At 44.4% G+C, this 19,812-nt stretch overlaps 1 protein-coding gene across 2 annotated transcripts in view; it reads right to left on the bottom strand.

The window, feature by feature from the left end:
* The window catches only part of AVIL (advillin), a 92,183-nt gene extending 72,739 nt beyond the window's left edge, over nucleotides 1–19,444 (bottom strand). Inside the window, exon 1 of one of the 2 annotated variants that reach the window (XM_040425933.1) lies at nucleotides 19,372–19,444. The gene's annotated coding sequence lies outside the window, so the exon portion shown is untranslated. Of the gene's footprint in view, nucleotides 1–19,354 lie in introns of both variants that reach the window. The other variant, XM_040425934.1, reaches the window with a different exon arrangement.
* Nucleotides 19,445–19,812: the final 368 nt, after the last annotated feature.

Raw genomic sequence — 19,812 nt, 5'->3', positions numbered from 1 at the left:
CACTATGTGTAAACATAAATCCCAGGGGGGTCTATCTGTTCCAGACTTTCTGAAATACTACAGAGCAGCTAGACTGGCCCAACTCTTTTTAACACACTTAGATAGGAAAAAACAGCCACTATGGGTTTCTTTAGAGATGTCTAACATGGTGCCTTATACTTGGACAGCCTTGATATGGATGGCTCCATCCCTGCCGTCGACTGTCCGCAGCACATCCCTTCTATCACATTACTCATTGTTACTCTGGAGGTCAGTCCGTTTCAAATATAAGCTGCAATCTACACCATCCCCGCTGACCCCGATTTTCGGCAATCCGTTGTTTAGTCTAGGCTTACATCCCCCGTCCTTCCACTGGTGGATCAGCAAGAATCTCAGTATGCTACATAAATTCCTTCGTAGGGGTACCCTAGAGTCTAAAGGTGATTTTTTGGGAAACATTCTCCTCCTGATGGAGAACATTTTAATGTTAATAGAATTTTCTCCTTCTTAAAGTCACTGGTTGGATCAGCCCAGAACCTAGATTTTGTCCCTTTTGAGAGAACGATCACATATTCCCTATACAAACAAGGCCTTCTTTCTAGAATATATGGATTTCTTGACGCTCACCCAGAAGGGATAAAACTACCCTATATGTTGGCCTGGGAAAGTGACATGGGTCTTGAATCCTCTGTCCCTACATGGTTCCAACGATCACAAACACTTACGAAAGGTTCCTGGCAGGTCACCTTAGCAGAAACCTCTATAAAAATTTTACATAGGACATACATGGTGCCAGCCAGGTTACATCTTATGTACCCTGAGGTTTCCCAAAAATGTTTTAGGGGATGTGATGCGGACGGTACGATGCTACACATTTGGTGGAGTTGCCCTGCAGTGAGGCGGTTTTGGGACCAGATCTGCTCATTGATTGCTTCCGCCTTAGGTTGTAGATATTTGGCTACAATCCCTCTTTGTCTATTGGGCGATAAGCCCTCAGGATTATCCATGCCTAACTTCAAATTGTCACAATTTGTCTTGCTAGCTGCAAGAATCCATGTCGCTTTCAAGTGGCGCACACCCTCACTTAGCAAACAAGCGGTTATAGATAGGGTTAACAAATTGCTTCTTTCTGAAAGACTCACAGCAATCAGGACAGATACGGTCAATGTCTCTGAGAAAGTCTGGGAACCTTGGATGTCGTCTACTTTCTCTGTGGACCTCAGATACACCTTCACGCTATAACGTGTTTGTATAAGATTGTACAGTTACTCATTGTACTTACCTATATCTGATAACAATTGATCCGAGTTGTTTTTTTTTTTATTTCTCTTATTTTGTCTATTGTTAGATCTCTTCTGACAAAACATTATGATGATGATCTATAATGCAGTATTGATTTGTAATGTTTTCTTTACTGTAATTTCTCTTGCTTGAATCATAAAACTTCAAATAAATGATTTTTGAAACTAAATATAGATATTGATATGGAAAATTAATAATAGCATCATCAAAAATTCTTTAAAAACTTGTTTAACATAAAAATGTGCTTTTAACAATAGATAATTTTCTGATGACGCATTTCCTTTAGCAGTGTCCATAAGGCTCAGCATCTACACATGTGGATCACTTGCTGCTGAAGTTTATCACTCATTTAGAGCTCATGCACACAGCCGTTGCCCCGCCGTGGCCGTATTAGCGTGACGGATTAGGTCCGGATGTGTTCAGTGAAACTCGCACCATTTTGGAAGCAAGTTCAGTCAGTTTTGTCTGCGATTGCGTTCAGTTGTTCCGTTTTTTCAGCACGGGTGCAATGCGTTTTAATGCGTTTTTCACGCGCGTGATAAAAAACTGAAGGTTTACAAACAACATCTCTTAGCAACCATCTGTGAAAAACGCATCGCATCCACACTTGCTTGCGGATGCGATGCGTTTTTCACTGAAGCCCCATTTACTTCTATGGGGCCAGGGCTGCGTGAAAAACGCAGAATATAGAACATGCTTCGATTTTCACGCCAACGCAGAACTGATGCGTGAAAAAAAAACCGCTTATGTACACAGACCCATTGAAATGAATGGGTCAGGATTCAGTGCGGGCGCTATGCGTTCACGTCACGCATTGCAACCGAGCGCAAAACTCGCTCGTGTGAAAGGGGCCTAAGAGTTTAGCACGTTTTTTTTTAAATCACAGCATATTCCAGGTGAGGCCTCGCACATTATTCCACTCACAGACCATAAAACAATGAAAAACTTTATTTTATGATGTGAAAATCCTTCAGTGAGTAGGTGGGTGCTCAGGACAGAGCCCAAGAACAAAAAGGTTCACTAAAAGCGCGCACAGTATTTGGAGAAATGCAGTTGATGCATTTTGTACGTGGACAGTTCGGCGAGGATGCGGCTGCAGTAAAATTATGTGCATAAAATCTGCAGTATTTACAATATAAACAAAGTGGATACGATTTCAGAAAACTGATGTCCGCTCCAGGGTTTTAATCCGCTGCAGGTTTTATCCATGGCTTTCAACCTTTGCAATGCGAGGGTTAAACGTACTGTAATTTCTACAGCAATGCCGCCACATAAAACCAGCCCATTTCAGTAGCTTTTGCAGCTTCAGATCCGTTGCAGATTCTCTGCTGGGAAAAATCCACAGCAGACCCACCACGTGTGGACGTGCCCTTAGGTTATGTTCGCCTTTTGTTTTCTTCAGTCAACTTGAAATGTACAGTAAACTGAGCAACTGTATGCAAATCTATAATAACACATTTGAATCCAGTGGCGTAACTAGAAATGACTGGGCCCCACAGCAAATTTTTGAACTGGCTATTCAAGATCGCTTTCTCAGATGAGACCCAGAAGCCGCTCCGTCCATTTCCTACAGCGTATCTGTATATAATGTCATTTTATAGTACTGTTAGAAAGCACTGACAATAAAATCTTTTAGTTTTCCTCCTGGGTGCGCCCCTTGTAAGTTTGGGCCCCAAAGCAGCCACTCTCCCTGCTCCCCCTATAGCTATTCCCCTGTTTGAATCCATCCATACTTACAACAATGTGATCATCTACCCCTTCTAATAATCTCAAAATGCAGCATCGAGATGTAGACCTTTAAAAACGAATGCTTAAAGGGCATCTGTCAGCAGTTTTGTACCTAGGACACTGGCTGACCTGTTACATGTGCAGCTGAAGGCATCTGTGTTGGTCCCATGTTCCTATGTGTCCGGATTGCTGTGAAAAATGAAGTTATTTTTTCATATTTTTTCACTATTTTTTGCTACACTTTATCCAACTCGCACTCCTATTGTGGTCCTCAGCTGTTGCACTAATCTGTTGGAGGAATTCTAATTTTTTGCACAATATTTTATAAGTGTTTATGGACGCCATTGTCACGTATTAATTATATATAGGGGTATTTTTAGAATTTTTATAAGTGAATCACATATTTTTACTTATTGGGATTGTAATTATGAATTAACTGCTGGATGAATTGCAATATATACGGATCGATGCACATATCTTAAACGTTACTGATCAAGTGTTCCACAAAGAACATCTGGGATATCCATCATAGGGATCCAATCGCAACTTGGTCCCTATTATTGAGTATCCGATATTCTCTGGACAATCATTTATATACATTGTATACCTACCTCATATATTGATACCTACGTGTATAATACATCATTTAATACTATAGGAACCCTACGCACGAATGTGTTGGATGTATTTTTCCTAATGAGGTGTGCACAACCATTTTATATTTTATATCTATTTTCTGCCTTATAGACTGGGTGAGTCTATATTGGTTGGGGCACCCATTCCATACACAAATACCAGGTGGCCCATCACAAATTGTAATTGACAGATCCTCTAGGTGTAACGGCAACGCCCCCATTGCTCCTAGAGGCTCATTTGCATATATTAAAACATTGTTTTTCTCAGTAATGCGGGCACATATGAACATGGGACCAACACGGATGTCTTCAACTGCCAAGTGCACATGTACCAGGTCAGGAGCCTTGATTGTTTTTTTGTTTTTTTTGTAGAAGCACATATGTTATAGGAAGTAAGGGCCCCATAGCAAGGTTAAAACCAGGCCCCCCACACAGGACAGAAGGGTTTCCGCCTAAACCCTTCTCAACAACCCGTGGACCATTTTTCCACTGCCTCATTTTCTAAAAGTTGTTCCTTGAGAGGGTAGAGTCCTGACCAAGTTTTCTCCTCCAGTAGATGAGGAGATAATCCCAACTAAGACTGGGCCCCCTCTTGCCCTGGGCCCCATAGCAGTCGCATGGTCTGCCGCTATGGTAGTTACGCCCCTGGTTGCCAGAGATGCTGCTCTTAGCTGACATTTATGGAAGTGTAGTGGGCATGCCCATGTTATGTGTAGAGGTCACCGTGCAAGGAAGGAGCAGTGACCATTACCTATTGTCAATGGTGGATGCCATATTATCTACCTCCAGCTTTGTAATAATGTTGTTAACTTTCAATGTAATCCTGACTGGGATGATAATAAGATGACTGCTGAGAAGTGACCTCTACAAGTATCAGTCTAGGTTCACTTTTCAGAGTAAAAAAAAGCTGTACATTAAAATTAAATATAGATGGGGAAAAAAATATACCTTTGGCTTAAAACAATAGCTAATTGATGGATATCTAAATAATAAAATACAAATTTAAAGCTGTGGATCCTAATGTGTCAAAATCTTTCATAGTAAGGCCTCATGCACACGACCGTTGTTGTGTTCTGTTCCGCAAAATGGGGTTCCGTTGTTCCGTGATCCATTTCCGTTTTTGTTTCCAGACATAAAGGAAAGTAAAAAAAAGTCTACAGTAAGTCAAGTTTGCCATGCAAATGATAGGAAAAAAACAGACGCGGACGTGGATGACAATCTTGTGTGCCTCCGCGTTTTTTCACGGTCCCATTGACTGGAATGGGTCCGCGAACCGTTTTCCGTGAAAAAAATAGGACAGGTTATATTTTTTTGACGTACTGGAACCACGGATCACAGACGTGGATGACAAACGGTGCATTAGCCGAATTTTCAACGGACCCATTAAAAGTCAATGGGTCCGCAGAAAATCACGAAAAACGGAACAACGGACACGGAATAAAACAACGGTCGTGTGCATGAGGCCTAAAGCTAATTATTCTTCTGTGAACACATACATGTAAGTGTTAATGACTGATCTTTAGACAATGACTGCATTTCTGCAGAATAATGCTCATTATAGACTCGGGAGAAGCGGTAATACGATATCAATCCAGGCCCATCACCAGCCATTAACCTCATGTCATTTGCCAGATGCATTTCCTCTGCTTGTCAGTAAGATTTCACTGCTAATGATGGATAATGTAGTTGCCATCTTGTCTTTTATCATTTCTTGTAACATTGTGCATTGCCTGAAGCTGTGTACAGTACATTTTTTATCGCACTTACGGTTTGTAGCATAATATTATGTCTAAAAGGGGTATTACCATATTGTAAAGTGATGTGCCCCATGATTGGTAGGGATCTGGACTCTGAGACCCCCACAATCCTAAGAAGAAATGGCCACAGTGCTTATGGAGCTCCCACCCACCAGCCGGATCCATTCCTTTGGTTCTGGAGATTAGCAGGCGGCCAGGAGTACTGCTGGGCAAGGAAAGACGCGGCAGGTTCTATGAGGTCAGATCCCAACCCATCGTAAAATGATGACAAATCCTAGTGACAGACCCATTTATAATGATTGTAAAAGAATCTGCAACCTGTGGCTTCTCAGACACACAGAAGGGAGAGGTTTTGTATCATTTACAGTCTATACATACATATGATCGACATCATACCGTTCAGCCGTCCTGGATCTGGAGGGACGGTCCTGGATTTCTGCAGCAGTCCCACAGTCCTCGGGTGGACTGGCCATAGACCCTACAGGGTAGCTTCCTGGTGGGCCTATACATGGCCGCCAGCCAGGTAAGTAATGATCTGATGCTCCCCTCCTCACTCCTGAATTCAACGCTATTGCCATCCTGGGGCAACTGGAGTAGGAGGACAGAACGTGGCAGCTGGTGCTGGCCACTACAGAAGGGCAGTATTTTGTGATGCACTATAGTATTGGAATAATGTGCTGCGATATGGTATTGCTGGACCGGCCTATCTGTGTTGGCCCTGCCTTCTGTCAGTTTGGACCCAACTACAAAATGGGGCCACTTGTTTTTTTCCAGGGCCACTTTAAGTTCCCAATATGCCTCTGGGCTGAAGTATGTCCCCCCGTCTCTATGGCCTAAAGATGCAGAGACAGTTGAGTGCAATGGTGAAGCAGCGAGCCGTCAGCTCCCTTCTCCACCATTCACCTGGCCGCTACTCCCTTCACCTGACCGCTGTGACCCCATCGTGCCTGCTAGGCTGAACAAGAGAGAGGACAGGCTGGGAAATGATGATCGTCTCCGTGCTCAGCTCAGCAGGCATGATGACATTGCTTCCGCTGCTGTCAGGGGATGCAGGGGGTTGTAGTTCTACAGAAGCTAGAGCCACAGGATTTGATTAACATGCCTTACAGATTGAATTACACTCACCTAAAGAATTATTAGGAACACCATACTAATACGGTGTTGGACCCCCTTTTGCCTTCAGAACTGCCTTAATTCTACGTGGCATTGATTCAACAAGGTGCTGATAGCATTCTTTAGAAATGTTGGCCCATATTGATAGGATAGCATCTTGCAGTTGATGGAGATTTGAGGGATGCACATCCAGGGCACGAAGCTCCCGTTCCACCACATCCCAAAGATGCTCTATTGGGTTGAGATCTGGTGACTGTGGGGGCCATTTTAGTACAGTGAACTCATTGTCATGTTCAAGAAACCAATTTGAAATGATTCGAGCTTTGTGACATGGTGCATTATCCTGCTGGAAGTAGCCATCAGAGGATGGATACATGTTCTCATTCTGTTTACGCCAAATTCGGACTCTACCATTTGAATGTCTCAACAGAAATCGAGACTCATCAGACCAGGCAACATTTTTCCAGTCTTCAACAGTCCAATTTTGGTGAGCTCGTGCAAATTGTAGCCTCTTTTTCCTATTTGTAGTGGAGATGAGTGGTACCTGGAGGGGGGGGGGGGTCTTCTGCTGTTGTAGCCCATCCGCCTCAAGGTTGTGCGTGTTGTGGCTTCACAAATGCTTTGCTGCATACCTCGGTTGTAACGAGTGGTTATTTCAGTCAACGTTGCTCTTCTATCAGCTTGAATCAGTCGGCCCATTCTCCTCTGACCTCTAGCATCCACAAGGCATTTTTGCCCACAGGACTGCCGCATACTGGATGTTTTTCCCTTTTCACATCATTCTTTGTAAACCCTAGAAATGATTGTGCGTGAAAATCCCAGTAACTGAGCAGATTGTGAAATACTCAGACCGGCCCGTCTGGCACCAACAACCATGCCACGCTCAAAATTGCTTAAATCCCCTTTCTTTCCCATTCTGACATTCAGTTTGGAGTTCAGGAGATTGTCTTGACCAGGACCAGACCCCTAAATGCATTGAAGCAACTGCCATGTGATTGGTTGACTAGATAATTGCATTAATGAGAAATAGAACAGGTGTTCCTAATAATTCTTTAGGTGAGTGTATATCCCAGAGCTGCATTCAGAATTCTGCTGGTTGTTATTGGAAATAGCAGACCAAGCTTCCTCTACATCAGAATACTGTACAATTCATGTAACTCACCAGTGCAAGCTTTATGTGGACAATTAGCAAGCAAGCAATGCTGGGAGATTTCAGTCCTGAAGGCTGCTGAATTTTAAATACAGCTTTGGACTATAGTACAGGCTGTAACTCTGGATCGGTTCAGAAATATATGCAACGTTACTCAACTTTTTATGCAGATATATGCTTCTATATTGATTTTGTTTTTGCCACGAAAGGTGCTGATAGGTCCTGTAAGTACGAGTGTGGATCCCAGGTAGTAAGGTGAGTGTTATGGCTGTCCTCTAAGCTTAAAAAAATCTAAATTATAATGAATGGGTAGTTTTGCATTTACACCTAGTCAGTTATAAGATATTACCTGCCACCCTCTGAGATCCAGGAACATAATAGCAGATTTGATGAAAGTTACGTGAATTTTATACAATGTTAATGTCTAGGTCTATAAATCAATGTTAGCTTTCAGGACCACACAATACACTTCACTGAGCTGTGGTTTGCAAATTGTTGGCAGTTTTAAGTCCCGTATAGTTGTACAACAGCGAGGCCACAGATCTCCTTAAACCTATGTTGAGGTTGATCTCTAGTATGCAAATGTGTAAAGTATCAGTGGTTTGCGGAGATTAGGATTGGGTTTGCTTTGTATTAGGGTTATTATAACAGAGACTTGTTTGTGCATAGCTTCAGATTGTGTTATAAATCAGATTAATGCCAAACCAAAAAGGAATTATTAACTTTTTTTATACATTTAGTTTCATTCTAACAATGATTACTGATATTCTGTTGGGATATACAAATAATATGGGATTGGCATGGGTTAAATCATCAGGACAGCCATGATCTCGTGAACAAAGCGGCAACTTTATCCTCAAGATCAGTGGTGGTCTCGGCTGTCAAGCCTGCACCAACTAAATATTGCTGGCATATACTAGAAATATGGCAGCAATCACTGTTAGCGTGTAACCTTTTGACTAAGGGGGCATGTAGATGTGAAGAACAGACATCAAAGAACATCACATCCACTGTGGGTATGCTTATGTACAAATGCAGCAGGTAGCCTGGGCTGACTATGACTATGACTTCTTGGAAAGCAGCAAGGCCATTTATAAGATGCCCATAAGAGGTTAAAAAGTGGTTGCCAAGATTGCCCATTTTACAGCTCTTAAAACCAGACTTTGAGACTGGAATTCAACTTAAAAGGACATTGGGAAGATCATGTTAAGGTGATTCCATGGTGTAAGCTGCTCTCAGGAAGTTTGTCTTAGGCCACTCCCAGTGACGCTCATTGGCTGAGAGAACTTGATTGGCAGAGAAATGACAAGCCCCTCCTAAATGTCAGCTTTAGTTGGTTGCCAGGTTCATTTTTAAAGTGATTAAACTGCTATTGCCTAGAAAATATATATTCTACGACAGAAACTAGAAACTACCACAGAAAAGAAAATTGGGAAAATATGCCAAAATATATTATAGTGGTATTTCCATCACAGACCTTTATGACACAGATTATGTGATCAATGCCTGCTAGGAGTGGCCTGCCCCCAGTGTATGCCGTATATCAGGCTGTGCCATAAGTAGTACAGTGTATAGAGACGCAATCAAAAAATCGCATGTCAAAATCCCCTTGTGGAACTAATAAATAGTAAAAATAAAAGTGAAATAAAGTTTTTTTTTAAAAGAAACTCTTAAAAATACACTTTTTTCCATAAAAAAAATCCCCTCCATAAATTTTAGCCACGTCTGTAGTGACCCACACTACACAATTATCATGTAATATATTCCATATGGCGAACGCCCTAAAAAAATAACCCCAAAAAATGCCAGAATCGCTGTTTTTGCTCATTTGCTACCAAAAAGGGTATAAAAACAGATCAAAAAGTGTTATCTACCCCCAAATGATATCAATGAAAACTACAAGACGCAAAAATCAAGCCCTCACACAGCTCCATAGAAATTTTAAAAAGTTATGAGTCTTGGGATGCAGAGATACAAAAACATTTTCTCTTCTTTTGTTTTGTTTTTCATATTGTGCAAAAGTAGTAAAACTTAAAAAAAACATGTATTTGGTATCGCTGTAATTGTATTCACCCAGAGAATAAGTTATCATGTTATTTGTATCGCACGTTGAATGTCGCAAAATGTACTATAGCGGTATTGCTGTTTTATCCTATCCCTAGCTCAGAAAGAGTTAATGAGTTATGTGTACCCAAAATGGTTCCATTAAAAAGTACAACTTGTCCTACAAAAAACAAGCCCTAATATGGCTAGATTGATGAAAAAATAAAAATGGATAGTTCTTGGAACACGACGACCAAAAAATTAAAATTGCTTGGTCACAAAGGCCTCTGTCTCATGAGCAATATGGATTGTGTTAAGGTCTGTCAGGGTCTGGTCAGAGAAAAATTTATGGTTTGCACGCAAGTTTAATCAGTTTTGTCTGCAATTGTGCTCAGTGTTTCATTTTTCCATTCTGATTGTATCAGTTTTGCATTTATTTTTTATACGCATTTAAAGAAAAATAAATAAAAAAATCTCCTAGCAACGCATTGCATCTGGATGCCTTCTGTTTTTCACTCAGCCCCGTTCATTTCTAAGGGGCTTGAAAAATGGAAGAGGACACTATACTGCTACAGATGGGTCTGGGTAGATTGGAGGCTTGGGCAGAGAAGAGGCAGATGAGGTTTAACACTGACAAATCTAAGGTTATGCACATGGGAAGGAATAATGCAAGTCACCCGTACATACTAAATGGTAAAACACTGGGTAAGGGTCCATTCACACGTCCGTTTTTTCTTTCCTGATCTGTTCCGTTTTATGCGGAACAAATCTGGACCAGTTCTGTACCCATTCATTTTCAATGGGTCCTGGAAAAAATCTGTTTCCGTTGTTCCGTTGTCATTACGTATGTCATCCGTTTTATGCGGATTCCGTTCCTGGAAATAAAATTTTTATTTTATAAACTTTTATTCACTTTTTTTTTTTCAATTTTTTTTCAAAGAAATCCAAACAACTTCATTTGCTTATTGAAATTTATACATGTTTCCGTTTTTTGCGGATCCGCAAAAAACGGATGACATACGGAAACATTTTCAGGAACAACGGATCCGCAAAAAACGGACAGAAAATCGGGATATAGAAAAATACTGACGTGTGAATGTAGCCTAAGGCCTCATGCACACGACAGTATTTTTTTGCGGTCCGCAAAACGGGGTTCCGTTGTTCCGTGATCCGTTTCCGTTTTTGTTTCAGTGTGTCTTCCTTTATTTTTGGAGGATCACCAGACATGAAAAGTGAAAAAAAAATCGAAGTCAAGTTTGCCTTGCAAATGATAGGAAAAAAACGGATGCGGACACGCGGACGCGGATACAATCTTGTGTGCCTCTGTGTTTTTTCACTGACCCATTGACTTGAATAGGTCCGCGAACCGCTGTCCGTGAAAAAAATAGGACAGGTCATATTTTTTTGACGGACTGGAAACACGGATCACGGACGCGGATGACAAACGGTGCATTATCCGAGTTTTCAACGGACCCATTGAAAGTCAATGGGTCCGCAGAAAATCACGGAAAACGGAACAACGGACACGGAACACAACAACGGTCGTGTGCATGAGGCCTAACACTGATATGGAAAAGGACCTAGGAATTTTAGTGAACTGCAAACTAAGCTGCAGAAACCAGTGTCAGGCAGCTGCTGCCAAGGCCAATAAGATAATGGGTTGCATCAAAAGGGGCATAGATGCCCGTGATGAGAACATAGTCCTACCACTTTACAAATCACTTGTCAGACCACACATGGAGTACTGTGTACAGTTCTGGGCTCCTGTGAACAAGGCAGACATAGCAGAGCTGGAGAGGGTCCAAAGGAGGGCAACTAAAGTAATAACTGGAATGGGGCAACTACAGTACCCTGAAAGAATACCAAAATTAGGCCTCATGCACACGGCCGTTGTGCGGCCGTTCCGTGCATTAGGGACTAGAATTGCGATCCCCAATGCATGGGCAACATCCGTGCAGCGGGCCGGACCCATTCAACTTGAATGGGTCCGTGGTCAGTCCGCACTGCAAAAAAATATGGCATGTCATATTTTTTTACGGTGCGGAACAACCGAAAGAAACACCACGGAAGTGAATGGGTCCGCATCCGTGATGCGGGATGCACACAGCCGGCGGCCGTGGATTGCCGACCCGCCATTTGCAGGCCGCAATACGGCCGTATGCATGAAGCCTTAGAGTTATTCACTTTAGAAAAAAGACGACTGAGGGGAGATCTAATAACTATGTATAAATATATCAGGGGTCAGTACAGAGATCTATCCCATCATCTATTTATCCCCAGGACTGTGACTGTGACGAGGGGACATCCTCTGCGTCTGGAGGAAAGAAGGTTTGTACACAAACATAGAAAAGGATTCTTTACGGTAAGAGCAGTGAGACTATGGAACTCTCTGCCTGAGGAGGTGGTGATGGTGAGTACAATAAAGGAATTCAAGAGGGGCCTGGATGTATTTCTGGAGTGTAATAATATTACAGGTTATAGCTACTAGAGAGGGGACGTTGATCCAGGGAGTTATTCTCATTGCCTGAATGGAGTCGGGAAGGAATTTTTTCCCCATAAATGAGGGAAATTGGCTTCTACCTCACAGGTTTGTTTTTTTTGCCTTCCTCTGGATCAACTTGCAGAACAACAGGCTAAACTGGATGTATGTATGTCTTTTTTTTAGTCTTATAAACTATGTTACTATGTAATATAAATGAAATTCAGTATAAAACAGTATAAGTGCAAATAATGGCATAAATCATAGTGCAAGTTAACCCTTCAAAGTGCACTAAAGTAGTGAGTTGATGGCTTTGAATAGCAGCAATAGGGGCAAATCTCCACAAACATATAGACTCCAAATTACCCTTGTACGGTAATAATGGCAGTACCATAGAATTCAATAATGAAGGAATGTATATTATATATCTAATAAAAAAGCCAACTTTACATAGAAATGCCTATAATGTGACAATCTCTTTTGATGGTTAAAGCTGAGTACAATGTCTGTAGACCACAAGTTCCACCCCTCTAATATTATTGGAATCATAACTTCCAGCATCTCAGATTACTTTTACCAGAAATATCAACCCACAAACTACGGAAAAGCTTTTAAACACCCCCTTCATATTTCTGGGCCTACTGTAAGTGCAAATGAAAACACCTTGTTGTCTGCCAAGCTGCTAGAAGAGTGTGGTCTTAGGGTATTAGCCATTTATATAAATCTTATCTAAACACAATATCACAAAAGTGATTATATTATAATCTATGGAGAAGAAACATTTTAATCCCTTAATGACTGCCAGGGGGTAATAAACCTATAGATGTGGCCCATCACATGTTAACCCGCTCGAGGATGGTGCAACTCAGCTAGGTTTCTGTTGAAGAGCATTTTACTGAAATTCATGCAATGAGCATATGGGGACAGTTTATCAGAGAGGGCACAACCGTATTAGTTGTTACAGGAGTGTGCAACCACTATGTGTCATGGTCTTTGTTGTGCACCGTAACACATTAGCCGTACATGCTGGTTGCCAGGGGCAACGCGTTGTCGCAGCATGTATGGGCTTTGTTCCCCGTCTCCTGGTTCCTCCCCTGTCTGCTGCTGGAGGGGTTAACTTCCTGGCTGGGTGTGACCACTTGGGTTTTATCACCTGTGGCTTCCAGGCTGAAGTCAGTTGTACTCCAGCCTTTGTTGGTGCTGGAGCCTTGCTACTGTCCTGGGTGTTTTATCTTCCCAGTCCTTGAGGGCGACCTAGTGGGACACCGATGTCTCTCCGATGTCATCCCATTGTCTACCTTCCCTTCACCATCCTTGCATATGTCTGGTGATGTTTATGTATGGGTGGTTGTTGTCTTGTCTAGTGGTTGTTACATGTCTGGTCTGTTGGTGTCTGTAGTCCAGCATGTTTGCTAGACATGTTCCCTGTGAGTTGTGCCTCCGGAAGGGGGTGTCTGGGTTCCCCGGAGGGGGAACCACAAGTCAGTGTGCAGCTCTGCCGGGGGCCGCCATTCATCCTGTCCACATGGGGCTTCGGTTGACGTTGTTGCCGCAGCAGGTAAGTGCGCATTGTTTCGGGGCTCTTACCTGCCGATTCAGTAGCTGTTCACTGCCTGTCCCTTTCCTTGCAGCTAGGCCAGTGAGACACCTGTTCATCCATGTCTGGCATGAACAGGTCGTCTCAGCCCTTTCTCTATTTGAGGGATTATCAGGGTGACTCAGGGTCCTAGGTTCCTGGGTATGACACGTCCTACCATCCAGGTCTGCTGATATGGTGAGGAGTCAGGGCGAGGATTAGGGAAGCAATTTGAGGTGACCTGCTCCCTTTTCCTATCTCCCAGGCCTAATTACTATCTCGTCTGCTCCTCATTGTACGGTGGGGGTTTTTCCCCCACTTCCCACCGTGACACTGTGTTAACCAACAGATTTGACTTAGGTCTACTTCTAAGGGCTTTATCCTGGCCTTTCCCTTGGTTTTCACCTGAACAGGGATCTGAACTTCCCTGCAGGTGAATCATCAGGCCGCTACCACCTGAAGAAATTTCTGTGTGATGTACAGCTGATTCACACGGGTCAAAGACATCGTTGCAGAGTTGCAAAATCATATTCCAGGAAAGGCTGAGATCAGAGCAGGCAGAGTACAAGCTATATGCTAAATGGTCCAAGGTCAGGTCAGGCAGTGAAAGGTTAATACAGAGGTCAGGCATGAGTCAGGTCAGACAGCGGAGCATCAGAATCCAGTAAACAGGCAGGGAGTCAGTACACTAGCAGACAACAGGACAGACATATTTTCAAGATACTAGCATGCTAGAATACCTATTGCTCAGGCACCCTCCCACAAGGAAAGGTTGCCTAAATACCCGAAGGTAGACATCCATATGGGCTGAGCCGTCAAGCAAGCTGCAGGCTGCATGGATGGACAGAGCAAGCCGAGTGGCAGCTCCCGCTAGGAACAGGAGAGCATGAGGCGGATCCACAACGCCGAGAAACCAAAACCCAGGAGCGGTCAGTGAAACAGCATCAACTGCAGGCAGTCGCTGTAACATTGGTTATAAACAATTTTGTGGTACAGAGCTTGGTGCTTGGTATACACTTTTAAGACAAGGGGTTGACAGTTACTAATAACAACAGAACAGTTGGTAGGTACGGTTCACTAAATAACTCCTACAGCAGATGTCAACAGTGGTGGGGCAGTCTTTGTAACTCCACCTGCAGTTGTTACTGATGACATGACAGTATCCTCAGGCAGTTGTCACTGGTAGAAGGACAGTCACTAGACGCCAAAGGCACTGGCCACTCAGCAGTGCGATGTCTGTAATTCAAACACATGGTATGTATGCCAGGCGGTTAATAGCAACAGGACAGGCACTTATAGTTCTCACAGTGTACTGACTGAAGGCTTCTCAGGGCATCACCGCGAGCTACAGGACAGTCTCTTTCTCCAGGCCTCTCACCGTCCATCCATCACGGCCTCTACTTACCGCATTGAGTACACATCCAGTGGCGTAACTACCGGGGAAGCAGCTGCTTCGGGGCCGGGCAGCGTGTGTGACAGTTTATTTTCAAGTTCGTTAAATATCGATGTCTTACTGTTCAGGGCCCCTTCACAGCAGCTGACCAGGCCCCCTCGCTAATGTTATCTAATCTTACTGTCTCCTAATGTGTCTGGGATTCGAACCCACAACCTCCAAAGTCTGAGTGTATCAGAGGCAAAGCATTTACCCTCACAACCATAAAGGCTGCATTACAACTGATTGAAAAAAAATGAGACTTCAACTGTTATAGCTGGCTAAGTGTACATCTATACACATGACAGCTGCCCCAACCACACTCAGCTCTGCTATATCTCTATAAATGAGCAGCTGTCATGTGTATAGATGTACACTTAGCCAGCTATAACAGTTGAAGTCTCATTTTTTTTCAACCAGCAGCATCTCTTATGGTCTAGACTAGAGGTTAGGTGCTTTGCCTCTGATACAGAAGGTCGTGGGTTCAAATCCCAGCAGAAACCTTTTCTGAAATACAAGCACTGACTCCATATATGGACATACAGGGCGGGACACAGGAAGAGGCTGCATCGCATCGCTGACATGGAGGTAAGTAGAAGTGTTTATTTATTTTTTTTTAATACCCGACTGTTACTGCCATGGGGGGAGCGGGGGGCACTTGATACTGGCACATGGGGGGGAGAGGGGTTGGCACCTGGGGGGGAGGGGGGGGTTGGCACCTGATACTGGCACATGGGGGGGGGGGGAGAGGGATTGGCACCTGATACTGGTACCTTGGGGGGGGGGGGAGAGGTGTTGGCACCTGATACTGGCACCTGGGGGGGGGGAGGGGGACTTGGCACCTGATACGGGCACATGGGGGAGGCACCTGATACTGGCACCTGGGGGGGAAGAGAGAGGCACCTGATACTGGCACATGGGGGGGGAGAGGGGTTGGCACCTGATACTGGCACCTGGGGGGGAGGGGGGGTTGGCACCTGATACTGGCACATGGGGGGGGGAGAGGCACCTGATACTGGCACATGGGGGGGAGAGGGGTTGGCACCTGATACTGGCACCTGGGGGGAGGGGGGGTTGGCACCTGATACTGGCACATGGGGGGGGGGAGAGGCACCTGATACTGGCACATGGGGGGAGGCACCTGATACTGGCACCTGGGGGAGGGAGAGGCACCTGATACTGGCACCTGGGGGGGAGGGGGGGGGGTTGGCACCTGATACTGGCACATGGGGGAGGCACCTGATACTGGCACCTGGGGGGGAGGGGGGGTTGGCACCTGATACTGGCACATGGGGGGGGGAGAGAGGCACCTGATACTGGCACATGGGGGGGGGGGGAGGGGTTGGCACCTGATACTGGCACCTCGGGGGGGGGGGGGGGGGTTGGCACCTGATACTGGCACATGAGGGGGGGGGGGAGAGAGGCACTTGATACTGGCACTTTTTTTGTGGGGGGGAGATGGCACTATGATACTGGGACATGTGGGGGGGGGGGGAGGAGAGAGGCACTTGATACTGGCACATGATGGGGGGGGAATGGGGGACACTAGGCCGGCAGCCTATCAGAGGCCAGACACTGAGGGGCATCTACTGGGGAACTATATATGGGGCATTTTATACTGGTACATTATGGGGGGCACTAGCAGGAAGGGGGGAGAGGAGCACTATGGAGGCATTTACTGGGGGCACTATATAGGGGTATTTTATACTGGGACATTATGGGGGCACTATGGGGACATTAGCTCAACTGGGGGCATTACAAGGGGGTATTTTTGCACTGTCACATTATAAGGAGAATTATTACTACTGGGGGGGGCATTATGGTTGGCTTTATTACTCCCCCATGGTATGAGCCCCTAGTAGCAGCACCAGCCTCTCCCTGCTCTGCTATCCCTCTGCCCCTTCTCCAAATCCTTATTATGAAATCTTTCTCATTAGGATAAAGCACAACATCAGCTCCGCCGAGCCCCCGGCCAAAGTGTTGAAGTGTCGTCCGAGATCCCCAAGGGTCAAGTAACTGTAAGTTTTCATGTGAAATATGTTTGTTATACACATATAGCATCCACTGTGCCCCACAATATACAGTATACCGCTACACTGTGCCAAAGGAGTGGGGTTTACACAGGAGGAGGGAGGTGCGAAGCGCGCTGGGGGGGGGGGCCCTTACAAATATTTGCTGTGGGGCCCAGTCACTTCTAGTTACGCCCCTGTACACATCAGCCAGGTAGTTGAAAGGCACAGCGTTCTGTCAGGGTCTCAGTCTCTAGAAACTTCTCCCTCCACGTTAGAGTCTATAGCCAGAAGTGGTCTACATCCACTTGCATTACTCAGGATGGTCTCCTCACCGGGGGCAAGCACTCACTGAAGCTTACAAGTCATCAGCAGCAATGCAAAACAGGTCCACAGGGTATGCAGCAGTCCTTCCCCACCCTGTCAGACTTCAGGGACTCTACCACTCTCATCAGGCCCAAATCCAGGCACAGATCTTGGTTCAGCAGCACTCGGCCATGGACACTAACTGTGGTTAGGGTTAGAGAAGAAGAATAAGGAGTACAGGGATGGTGCTGAAGCAGGAGACGGTAGTGGGAGATGTACCGTTATATGTGTTATTTTGCTTGCAGATAATGCATTTTGGAGGCAACAAGCTACCTTCGTCAGGTCAATAACATACAGACTTCAATACAATGCCGGTTTAAAAATCCAATTTGGCGCACAATCGGTATTAGCTTGTATTAGAGTCCAAAAAACATTGACAATTAGAGATCTTAGACATGAACAAGTGGTAATTAAAGAGGTTGTCCAGCAAAAACCAGGACATGGATCTGAATGCTTTTATAATTGCATGTAATTACAAATATAGTATAGCCAGTGAGTTATTCCATAAAATGTATCTGGATAGCGCCACCTGCTGTTTGTTATTTTTCCTGCCACCAGCTTTATCTATTGTTAGAAGCTGTGACATTTAGGGTATGTTCACGCGGCAGAAGCCACAGCGGTTTCTGCCATGGTTTTTCATTTGAAATGCTGTGGCCGGTCTTGGCTAAGCTCCATTGAATGGAGCCAAATCGTAAGCAGCCTCCTGTTTCCCGTGGTCTCTGCCCCAAGAATGTTCATGTCCATTCTTAGTGCAGCCTGGAAAACTGCAGGTGAAAAATCCCTGGCCACAGTGAAGTCCAATTGTACTCACTACTGTTACCTGCAACTCTAATGTTCTAAAATAAGAGGGAGATTTAAATTTTAGTTTCTCTGATGCTGGATTGCCTTTTGTTTTGTTTCTATTACTATCTACACTTGCTGGAGTGGAATCCGTGCATCTGGAACATCCCTTAGCTGGATAGCTGGTGAATATATATACTACTCCAGAAACGACACTCACCCTGAGATATGACAGGGAGAAAGCTGCAGCGAAAGGGACACACCCACTGAGAGAGACCCCCCCCCCCCCCCCCCCGAAAAGACACACCCCTTAACTGCCAGCCTGAAGAGAATTTAGCAGAGCAATGCATGGGGAGATCTCTGGATCCATGTGAGGTACAGGGCTGGTTCTGGCTTTGTTATAAAAAGAGTGTCCTGTACTATATGATGTCTGGGAAAAACATAAATGGGAAAAACTTAATAGGAACAAGAGAAAAAACAAAATTAGCTCACTGTAGAATAAACTTCCTAGGTAAGACCGTACCAGTATTACTGGAGTACTGCCTCTGAAGCCTAAACATCAAAGAAAAAGACTTCACTTTCCCAGCAGAGGACATCTGATTTCTCTATAGCTGCCAATGACCATCAGAAAGACATTCACGGGGGCCCCTGACGACTCTGCTTTTCTTCATGTAATTATTTCTCTCTGCGCACTAGGATCTGGTCCAAACATGCGAAGCGTTGTCCCTAGTCACGTAAATGGATCATTACCATCTAATATGGCAGACGGAGACCGCTGGACTATAAACGGTATCATGGAGGTAAATATGATCACAAACAGCCATTTACAAGCATAGCAAATGGATCACCAGGTCAGCAGCATTTATGAGACACTTTCTGACAAGATACTATTATAATTCAACGCTGAATTTAGTAATGAAATATATAAAATATGATGCATCAGACAAAACATATGGTACATCAGACAAAGCAGTGGTGAGAAGTGTACTTACTAGAGCCAAACACAAGCCAGCCTTCCTTACCAAGATGCACTCGGGTCTGGTATCTGGTGTACAGTCCTAACAATGCCAGCAGAGGCAGGGAGCTACACTGCCCATTATATGTCACACCCAAAGCCACGTGGAAAGAACTGCACTTACAGCCAGATTGCTCAGAGACAGCTATGTGGCGGACCTCAGAGTATTCTGAAATGATCTAGCGAGGCTGCATGAACGATTACTAGCACTGGCCAAGCCTCTTATGTGGGACATATTTTTGGCCATCAGTCTTAGGGTACAACCACGCGCTCAGGTTTCTGCATGCAGTTTCGGAAGCCAAAGTCAGGAATGAATTTCAAAATGAGGAGACATCATATCTGTCCTTTATACTTTCTCATCTTTTATGATCCACTCCTGATTGTGGCTTCCAAAACATCACGTAGAACCCTGACCGTTCTAGATAGATTTCTTCTCTCAGTGCTACAA

This window comes from Bufo bufo, chromosome 3, assembly GCF_905171765.1.
Source record: "Bufo bufo chromosome 3, aBufBuf1.1, whole genome shotgun sequence".
Taxonomy (NCBI): Eukaryota; Metazoa; Chordata; class Amphibia; order Anura; family Bufonidae; genus Bufo; species Bufo bufo.
Note: the sequence above shows the minus strand (reverse complement) of the source record. Positions and strands in the feature narration are given on the sequence as shown.